Source organism: Furipterus horrens, unplaced genomic scaffold (genome assembly GCF_987537825.1).
Source record: "Furipterus horrens unplaced genomic scaffold, mFurHor1.1.pri manual_scaffold_3, whole genome shotgun sequence".
Taxonomy (NCBI): Eukaryota; Metazoa; Chordata; class Mammalia; order Chiroptera; family Furipteridae; genus Furipterus; species Furipterus horrens.
The window spans coordinates 106,236,749-106,247,752 of NW_028327173.1; positions in this window are offsets into that span (position 1 = coordinate 106,236,749).

Consider the following 11,004-nt stretch of genomic DNA (forward strand, 5'->3'; position numbering starts at 1 on the left):
TGCAGGACCCATGTGGGACTATCTGCACAGAGGACTCACTGTGATTCTAACCACGAGGCTCCCACAGGGGCCCTGGGATGGGCTCTGGGGGAGGGGTAGTGGAAGCAGTGTGGGAAGGGAGCTGGGTGCTTCTCGGTTGTACACTGTCTTTGGCCCTACTGCCTTCCCCCAAGACCTCCACGACTCTCTTAGTGGGCAGCCAGGGTGGCAGGATGGCGAGCACTGTCTTTCTCCCAAACCAGGCTAAGGACACTAGGTCCATCCAGCTTTCTCTCCAGCAGCCCCTTGCTCAGGCCCTGTACTAGACACTGGGAACACAGCCATGAACAAGGCTTAGTCTTTGTCCCCTAGGAGCTTGTATTCTAGTGGATGTGGCAGCAAGCACATTGTAGTCCTCAGTCAGACCCCTCACCACCCTGGGGTATAGGCAGGAGTGTAAGAGAGGGCATATCAGAGCCAGAATGGGTTTTGAAGGGTGAGTAGGAGTTTGTCAGGTGATAAAGGACTGATGAAGGGATACGTTCCCAGTAGAAGGAATAGTAGGAGCAAAGGTGTGTGATGAGAAGCAGCCTGGCACAGTGAGGAAAGAAGGTGGGAGATGAGGCTGGCATGGCCACAGGGCCCAGTCACAAGGCCCTGAATGCCAGGCTAGTACCCAAAGAGGAGCCCATGATAGTCAGGTGAAGTGGGCTGGGCCAAGCTGGATGCTGGCACCAACCATGACTATAAAGACTCTTCCAGGATAAGGCCTGGTCACCTTAGAAACATGTCCAGTGTGCTGCGCAGGACATGAGAGCCCAGGGAGGACAGGAGGTAGCCCAGCCCCCTACAGCACCTTCGTGCCAGAGCCAGCTCAGACTCATAGATTTATACCCTCCAGGGTCAGAAAACCCATGCTCTCTGGGCAGTCTGCGCTGGGCGCTGGCAGCTCAGTCTGTCAGAGCTGGAAGGGGCCAAGAGCAGCCCCCAGAGGAGTAGGGGAGGGATCCTGGCCACCAGGAACCTTGGATGGTAAGATAGCCATGGGCAGGTGACCTTAGGATGCTGTCCTTTCTCAGTTCTTGGATAGCCTACCTGCCTTGGCCTCCCAGAGTCCCCAGGCTGTGCCCACCCTGTCCCAGAAGGCTGTCTGAGTCTTGATCACTGTGCTACCCTCACTGTGTGAGGGAAACAGACTTTGCAGTGGCTTCTCAGCCCCCTCTGACCCAGTGATTCAATGATGTCACTGTTCTTGGAGCAGTAGCCAGAGCTAGGACCAGAAATGGAAACCTGCCTCTCAGCCCTCAGGGGAGGCCAGCCCTCCAAGGGACGGCTTGATATGGAGTCAGGCTCTGAAGGAGCCTGTATGGCTTCTGAGAGTGAGGAGTCAGGGGTGAGGAGAGAGTTGAAGGAAGAAGACTTGGCCCCACCTTCAGGAGTTCCAGACGGAGGCAGGAGACAGTGCCCCACCTTGAGGGGCCTCCGTCTGAGGTGGGAGCCCCCTGTTGAGGCAGGAGCCCATCTGAGGAGGAGGCAGGGCCCACACATGCTCTATAAAGACACATGAAAAGGACAGATGGTCCCAACAAGTGCAAATTAATTGAGCGAAATCTGTGTACATAGGCGCTGTGAACAGGCGGGCTGACAGGCGTGAAGAGGGGGGTGGTGAAGAAGAGAGGGTGGGAAGAGCTGTAACAAGCACTGATCAATGTCTCTCTGGATCTGCAGCCGGGAGGACAATTATTGACGCAGCCTGTTTATAAATTTCCTGGCCATGCTTCCAGAAACCTTAATTATGGGGCCTCATTACCCCTCACACCTCTAGGCACAGGAGACCAGCCTGAGCTGAGTGGCTGGTGGCGCTGTGGCTGGCCCATGACAGCTGGGCAAAGGCCCTGCAGCAAGGGACACCCTGCTGGGATGCCTTGGGGGACACGTTTAGTGTCCTGTTTCCCAGGAGTGGGAATGGGTAGAGGCTCAGCCTCCAGGCCAACCAAGGGCAGGGTGTGGAAGTGACTTGGGAGGTAGGAAGTTCAGGGTTTATGTCCCAGTTTTGCCAGTTACTTATGACTCGCACGAGCACTTGGCCTCTCTGAGCCTCAGTTTTGTTATCTGTACTCTGTGGAGAGGCCTGTGGTGAAGATTAAGTGGGCAAGTCTGTCTAGCGTTGAGCACAGCACGTGGCAGTGGAACGTGCAGAACACATGCACGTCCTCTCTCCTCTGTCACTAAACCTGACACTGTAGAGAAAGAAAAAAGCAGTCGCCGATGGCCGGGAGCTGGCCTGCACGCACTGGGAGCCCTTGGCGTTCTCCTGTGGAACACAATTTCACAGCATCCTGCAAGGCCACTTTCTGACCAGCCTGGAGCAAGACTAAAACAAGACCACGCCACGGTCAGGTCTGAGCACGGATGAAGCATGAACATTGTCCAAACCACAAAAATGACCAGACAGCATACTTCCCAGTATAATCTGAGTGCTGCTGCTTTGCCAAGGACAGTCTCAGCCTCGTTTTGCTCCTCCTGCCTTTTGGGTAAGAATCACAATTCCATCTCAGAATTATCATGAGTCCCTAGAGCATCCAGCCAGAGCAAAGCCCTGTGTCCTTGAATTCTCCCCAATCATCTAACTCAGCTGATTCCTTTCTGTCCTTTCTGACACTCTTCCTGATGCACCCTGCACCCTCTCCCTGTGGCGGGTGGCCTCTTGGCTGCAGGCTGTTAGTAAACCCAACTTGCTTCAGTTACAGGTGTGTTCCTTGTCATCTTTGGCTGGAGGGAACTGCGATTCTACTATTAAAGCATCATCTATCTCTTTAGTGTGCTCTCCAGGTCTGAATCCTAGGCTCTCATTCACTCTCCCCATTTCATTATTTCCATGAAGCTGTGGGACACTGCTTCTTATTTATTGTCCGCTCCCCAGGTATGCAGGAAGGAGCCCCAGAGCAGTGCTGTGTGTGTGGGCAGAGGTCTTGGAGCCACCTGCTAAGTCTCTGGTGTGGGGGAAGGAGCTCGGGCTGAACTTCAAGGCCTCTTGGGGCATCCAGGGAGGCACAAAGGATGGGGTGGGCTTGGGGTAACAGGGGAGCTTCAGGTGGCGCCTCCCTTTTCCCTCTGTTTCAGGCTCATCTTAGCTCTTGGAAAGGCAGCATTGGGACCAGTGGAGAGAAAGGGGTCCTCTGCTCCAAATACCCGAGCCTGGTGGGCTGGAAGGGGCAGACCGCCAGGGCTTTCTGAAGGGAGGCCGGCATGATTGGGCAATGCCTCAGGGAACTTGGGAACGGGGCATGTGCGTGTAGGTCCCCACTTCTCAGCACTCACCTACCTGTCTCTGAGTCTCTGGCCCCATCTCGATTCCTTTTTAGGGACCTTTATGTCCTTTGCCCCGCCCCCCAGGCTAGCCCCTTCCTACCTCCAGCACAAGCTGGCGCATTCTCCCCAGCTCTGCGTTACTGGAAACCCCACTCCATTCTGTAGGACTCCAGGCTCAACCCAGAGTCGCAAAGAACGTCTCCACGCCCGGGCTCCTGGGCAATGCTTCTGGAAGTCCGAGTGTCCCACTTTGCCTTTGGCAGCCTGAGCTGCAGGACACTTGGTCCCTTCAGGAGTCCCTATTCACCTGGCTTGTCAGCTGGCCTTTTTGGGCCATTTTCCCTTCATAACTAGCCCTCCTCCATCAATCCTCCTTGGCCCAGACTCTCACAAATGCCAAAGTGATGAAGGGAGGGGGCTTCACGGGGGTGGTCTGTTGCCTGGAGGTGCCCTCCCCTCTCAGACTCTCAGGATGCCTGTGGCCTTGCCCACCTCCTGTCAGCCTCAGCATGCCAATCCTGATTACCCAGCCCTTTGGCACCAGGCCCATCTTTGTCGTGGGGCTTTTGAGCTCCCCTCCCACTTTAGGGTCCAGGCCTTAGGCCCCCTCTGCCGAGATGGCAGTGAAATCCTGGCTAGGTAGAGGAGTTGGGGAGTTGGGATGGGTAGGGCAGAGACCCATATATAGTGGAGGAACGGACTGCCCACGGCAGTGGCTGATGGTTGTCTGATATGAGGCCTTGGAGAGGCTGGGAGAGAGAAAATCTGGTCTTTAACCACCACCACCCCACCCCCAACTCTTCTACACTGTTCTCCTTACCCCTGCTATGAACACAGGCACCAGAGGCCCTTCACAGCTCACAGAGGCCTCCAGCCTTGGGGTGCAGATTATCATTTCTGCAGGTGCTGGCTGGGAGCTTCATGGGAAGCAAATGTTTCCTCTCTGATGAATCTGTCATCTCCCCAGGCCATTTGGCTGCTTAGGAAGGGGCATTTTATATAACCACTGGACTCATTTGCTGAGCACCTACTGTGTGCTGGGCCCCTGGGGTGGGGTGGAGAAGGGGATATAAGACAGAAGGAGTAGAGAAGCAAAGGCCTGGAGCTGGAAGTACCGTTAGGGTGGGGTGTGAGTAGAATATTGTTGGTTGGGCACAGGCTTCAGGATCACAGGACCATCAGGATGAGGGACTCTCAGTACAGGTGAGGGAGTCATGGAAGGGTTGACAGCAGGGGCAGCCCACTTTGTGCTTTGGGTAGGTCGCCTGGTGGCTGGCTGTGTCCCAGGTTGGAGGGGATCAAGTGGGCAGGAGGGCCCCATGTGGACTATCAGCTCCTGGACCCTGAGCCAGCATCCTGAGGGAGCCCCTCTGGCCATCCACAGGAGCCTCCCATCCACATAAAAGTGTAGGTGGGAGGGAGGGGCCTTTACCTAGGCCTCCACAAGACTGCCCCTGCTGGTGAAGCAGGGCTCAGAGTGGGCTCCTCACCCAGCCAGAGGAGGGAGGATGAGACGCCTCCAGTTTCCCACACTAGTCCTGAGAGGGGGTCTAGCCGCCAGGCCCTTGCCCCTCCTGGCCCCTCCAAATCCCTGAGCCACTATTTAGCCCTCCCCAGAGTCCACCTGGCTGAGGGACATTTGCATATCTGAGAATAAAAACAATTCTCTGTAGAAGCTTAGTGCCATCAGGGCTGCAAAACCTCCTTTTGTCTGTCTGAGTAAGAGCTGGCTAAAGGAGGGAGGATAATTAGTCCCCCATGGGCAATGCTGCCCCCCTCCTTAAAGATTTAAAAGCACAGTCCACCTATTCAATCTGCTTCTAGCTTTTCAGGCCCCATGGTTCCCACTCATCCCTAGCCCCTCTCCTGCAGCTACCTGCTGTCCCAGTGGGCCCCCATCCTCTGTCCAGTTGTTGCTGAGGAGGGGACATCAGCCCCTGGCAGGAGCCAATGAATGGGCACTTTATCTGATTAAACTGGGAGTGAACTGGCCTTGCTCTATTATCTTTGGACCTGATTGGATATTTAACAACAAATATAGTTGTGTGTGTGTGTGTGTGTGTGTGTGTGTGCGCGCATGAAGTGGGCTTTTCTAGTTCATGTCAGGAGGAGATTGGATTGTACTGAAAAGCATTTAGTCTGAGCTCAGGAGTCCACTCAAATAGAGTCACTAAGCTGGGGGAGGGACAGTCTGCCCTTAGCCGTGGACAAGCAGAGACCCCGCCCAGGTCCTGTGTGCTAGAGGGTCCTGCTCGAGCCCTCCTAGGGCTGCAGCTCTCTCCATGGGTGGGCCAAGAGGGCGTGCCCAGCCGGAGCTTAAGTGCCCTTTTGGACCACAGCCTGGCTACCTTCTACTTCCTTGGCCTGTCCTCCTGATGGTGACAGTGCACCCTTATGCACCTTATGTGAAAGGTCTCACATGGTCATTGGGTCACCAGGGTGCAGGGCTGAAGCTGAGCTAGGTGAGAAGGGCGCAGATGGGGACACGGGGCAGAGCACTGGGAGCTGTTCTTCCCATGCCACCAGGGTCCAATATGGAATCTGAGAATTCTCTGGAGATGTTACCAAGGTGTATTTGTCAAGGAGAAGAAATAGACCATATTTAATAGTTTGTTAGCTACAGCTTGATTTTAAACTTTTCATTATTTGAAGTTTAGTCATATGGTGTGTAGGCCTCTCAAAGGTTTGGGGCATGCCTGGGGAGGGGCCACAGCGCAGAACTCTGTTTTGATGTTTACTGGGAAACTGAGGCAGTCCTCCACCCAGATAAGTGGGAAAGAGAGTGAGCAAGCTCACCAGGCTCTCGTCTTCTGAATCAGGAGGTACAGCCAGCATAGCTGACGGAGTGGGCACTGCGCTGGGGAGCCCAGACGTGTGTTGGACCAGGGTTCTCTTTCTGTGTTGCCCATGGTCCAGGAGGGCTACTGAGCTGCTAGCGGTTTCTCCGTCTGTAAAGTGGGGATGATAAGTGTAGGTTCTTCATTGGATTGGTGCAGGAATGAAATGAGATATGATTAAGGTTCTGGGAGTAGAGTAAGAACTCAATAAAGATTGGTGGATAATGAGATTTCTGGTCAAGGTGGAGGCATAGGTAAACACGCTTTGCCTCCTTGCACAACTACAGAAAAAAATTGCTCCTAGATCACATAATAAATATCACCCAGAACTGTCAGAAAATGGAGCTATATGGAAGTCTGACAACCAAGGATTTAAAGATGCCACATTCATCCAGATGGGTAGGAGGGGCAGAGACGTGCAGATGGGTGGGGAGGTGTGGTGACATGGTGTGGTGTGGAGGGGGAGCAGAACAAGCAGTCCCACTTTACATATGGTGGATAAAAATCAGGAGTGAGAGACCTCAGCCCCAGGCCAGACCACAAAGTCCAGGGCTCCAGCACCAGAAAGCTAAATCTTCATAAGTTCTGGTTGTAAAAATCAGTGGGGGTCAAAGCAGAGGAAAGAACTGCCAGATTTTCAGGAGTCTCCTCTTAAAAGGCCCACATGGACTTAGGATTTACTTAGATCCCCACCCCACCCCACTCCACGCTGGGATTCAGCACCAGGGCAACAGCTGGAAGAGCACCAGTGGTATATGCGGAGAAAGTGAAGTGACTGAAAACAGGGTGATTGCCGGGAGGTAGCTTCCTCTCAGGCAAACCTCCAGAAGCCAGGCAGCAGCATTGTCCCCTCTCCAAGTCCTCCCCTGACACAAACCCACAAAGGGGTGAAACAGGTTGCTCTGCCATGGCAAACACCTAAGACTACGCAACTAAGGGAGTCAAAGCAGCTCTACCTAATACACAGAAGCAAAGACAGGGAGGCTGTTAAACTGAGAAGAAATATTGCCCAAATGAAAGAACAGAACAAAACTCCAGAGAAAGAACTAAATGAAACAGAGATAACCAATCTATCAGATGCAGAGTTCAAAAAACTGGTTATCAGGATGCTCAGAGAACTCACTGAGTATGGCAACAGCCTAAAAAAGACTCAGGCAGAAATGAGGGTTACATTAAGTGAAGTAAAGAAAAATTAACAGGGATCCAACAGTGGAGGGGATGAATCTGAGATTCAAATCAATGGTTTGAAACATAAGGAAGAAAAAAACATTCAATCAGAACAGCAAGAAGAAAAAAGAATAGAAAACAAAACAAAACAAAAAGCAAGGATAGTCTAAGGAGCCTCTGGGAATCTCCAAACACACCAACATTCTAATCATAGGATTGCCAGAAGGAGAAGAGGAAGAGCAAGAAATTGAAAACTTATTTGAAAATATAATGAAAGAAAACTTCCCCAATTTGGTGAAGGAAATACACATACAATTCCAAGAAGCACAGAGAGTCCCAAAGAAGCTGAACCCAAAGAGGACCCTACCAAGACACATCATAATTAAAATGCCAAAAATCCAAGATAAAGAGAGAATCTTAAAAGTAGTAAGAGAAAAGCAGAGAGTTACCTACAAAGGAGTTCCCATAAGACTGTCAGGTGATTTCTCAAAAGAAACTTTGCAGGCAAGAAGGGACTGGCAAGAAGTATTCAAGGTTATGAAAAGCAAGGACCTACAACCAAGATTACTCTATCTAGCAAAGCTATAATTTAGAACGGAAGGGCAGATAAAGTGCTTCCCAGACAAACTAAAGCTAAAGGAGTTCATCATCACCAAGCCATTATTATATGAATTGGTAAAGGGACTTATTTAAGAAAAAAAAGATCAAAACTATGAACAGTAAAGTGACAACAAACTCACAACTATCAACAACTCAATCTAAAGAGTAAAAACAAAATCTAACTAAGCAAACTAGAATAGAAACAGAATCATAGGTATGGGGATCATTTGGAGGGTTATCAGCTGGGAGGCGGGAGGGGGAGAAATGGGGAAATGGTGCAGGGATTAAGAAGCATAATTGGTTGGTACAAAATAGACAGGGGGAAGTTAAGAATAATATAGGAAAGGGTGAAACCAAAGAACTTATATGCATGACCCGTGGACATGAATTAAGGGGGGTGGGATTGCTGGAGGGAAGGGGGCTATTGGGCAGAGGGGAGCAAAGGGAAAAGAAATTGGGACTGCTGTAACAACATAATAAAATATACTTAAAAAAAAAAAAAAAAAAGGAGGGCTAAGCTGGAAGTTTGCAGGAGGGGTAAGAGATCTCTCCCAGTCACCCCTGGTTCTGTAGTCCCTCCTGCTCTCACCTGTAGATGATTCCAGCCCTCAGCGATTTATGGCCTCATCATCTTGGCTTTATTTACTGAGAGAGCTGCACTCCTGCCCACCCACCCACTGTTTAATCAAGGAACTGAGATGGACAGTGATACAGGGCAGCAGCAGACGTCTTGCTCAGGAGCAAAGCCAGGAGGCCGTACCATCTCTGCCTGCCTTGACTGCCAGGATAAAAGAACAAATCATCAAGACCAGGCCCCTCACTGCACAGAGGGGGAGACTGAGGCCCAGGAAGTGGGGAGGCAGCCAGGGTGAGTCCTCAAGTTAGTGGCAGAGTCAGAACTGGACCCCCGGACTTCTGGGGCCCCTCCCATTTTATACTCTTTCCTCCTGCAGGGCCTGTGCCCCAGTGGTCCTCTCGTTCGCATCTTCTCTGATCTTTTGGGTGCTTGGAGCTGGGCCCTGATTTGGTCAATTCACTTTCACACTCACCTCCTCAGTTCTCTCCTCCACACCGCTAAGGCTTCCCCACCCCTTACTGGAGAGGGGCATTCTCTCCATTTTACAGATGAAGAAACTGAGGGCCAGAGAGTGATTGTTTAACCTGAGAGATGCACAGTGCCTCTGGGTGGGAGAGAGATATAGAGAAACACATCTTCCCTCAGGCTCCTCTTACAGAAAAAAGTTCATCCACTTTCACTTGTCTTGTCAGCAAATCAAAGATCTATTACAGTTTTTAAATCAACAACCATTGATGACAGTGACATCTAGGGACCAGCCCCTGGCATTCTGTATAAGGTGTGCCCGGCCTGGTGGGATGAGGAGGGGGTGGGGGTGGGGGCGGCGGTTAGGATTAGGTACATTCCCTTTCGTGCTTCTGTAATCCCTTGAGCAAACTGCACCCCAGTCCAGGATACACCCTTCACTACAGCTTCCTGGTGTGTCTTTCCTGAGGATAGGCACCCTTGCAGGAGGCCACTTAGCTTGGAGAAGAGCTTCTGGAGAGGGGTCAGAAGGGAAGGCCTGGGAGAGCTTTGCTGCTTCCCCTTTACTCCTCAGTCTGGAAGGGCCCCATGAACAAAGTGACTACTGATAAGCTTCCTGCAAAGTGGACAGCCCTTCACAGTTTCCAAGACACTGCCATCCACACTCTTTAATCCTCTCAAAAGCCTTGGAATTCAGGTAGGAAAGAGTATTCCCTCCACTTAACAGATGAGATAGGCCCAGAGAGGGGGAGTGATTTATCCAAGGTCACACAGCTCTTCAGTGGTGGAGATGGGACTCAAACCTGCTGCAGCTGCACAGATGAATGGAGGAGTCTACGCGGGATATCACAGGGCATGGCACAGAGCAGATGCTCAAAATGCTGGTCAAATGCATGGCGCAGACTGTGAAGTCAACAAGAAATGAAGAGGCATCCCAGGATCCATTTTTGTTCCTGGTTCCCCCTTCTTGGCTCCTCCAGCACTGCTCATACACCTTCCCAGCCCCTGGGGGTAGCGCCCCTTGCTCACCAGCCTCCCCAGAACTGCCTCACTTCCTTCAGCCTCTGCAGACTCAGCTGGGGCTTTCTCTAGGGAAGCTTGCCTCCCCCTCTCCAGATCCACCTCTAATGACTGTGGGGCCCACGACAAGAACATAAATGGAGGCTCTCAGCAGACATCCCCTGGGGCCTAGGGTGCAACCCCCTGAAACTATTGGTCCTTGGGAGAATGGACTTCGGGGGAGGTTTGCACTGTTCTCAGGAGCAGGCCCAGGCCCATTTGGACAGGGAATTCAGGGGTCTTGGGTACCCAGAGAGTGGTCTAGAATTGTGGGGTTGGCCCTGTGAACCCCTTGCTCTATGGGGAGAGGTGAGGTTGGAGGAGGCTCAGAAAGGGCCCTCTAAATCAGCTAAAGGATGGCACCCCTCCCATCCTGACTAATCCCTAGTTCCATGGGCCCTGGGGCCCTTTCCTGGGCCACTTACCCCTCTGGTCAAGTTGATCAGGAAGACAAGCCCACTCCAGTGGCCAGTGGTTCCCCACCAGGTTCCTGGGGCTGGGTGGGGGTGGGGATAGTGTGGGAGTGGTGGGCCCACCAGGCAGAGTGTGTGGAGTGGGGGAGGGGTGGGCCTGCAGGAGGCCTCGCCCAACCACTCACACACACACATGCCAAGAGACAATAAATCGACAAACACTTAATCTCTCTGCAAATTGAAAAGTAGCTGTAAATATCTGCTGCACCCCAGCAGCTGAGTTATGAGTCTCGTTTATTAATCTCTTTAGTCCCACGTGATGGATGGAGGAGGAAAACAGCTCACCAGGGAGATTCTGGGGATGGCAGGGGAAGAGAACAGCCCTCTGGGGAAGGGGTCAGAGGGGAGGCCTGGTGTTTTCTGCTTCTTCCTTATTGTTCTGTCTGGAAGGGCCTTGTGAACATTGTGACTATTAATAAGCCTCCTGGAAAGCGGACAGCCTTTCTCAATTTCCAAGGTGCTGCATCCACTCTTGCTAATCCTCCCCACAGCCTCAGGAGGTAAGGTATTCCTACCAGTTCACAGTGAGGAGACA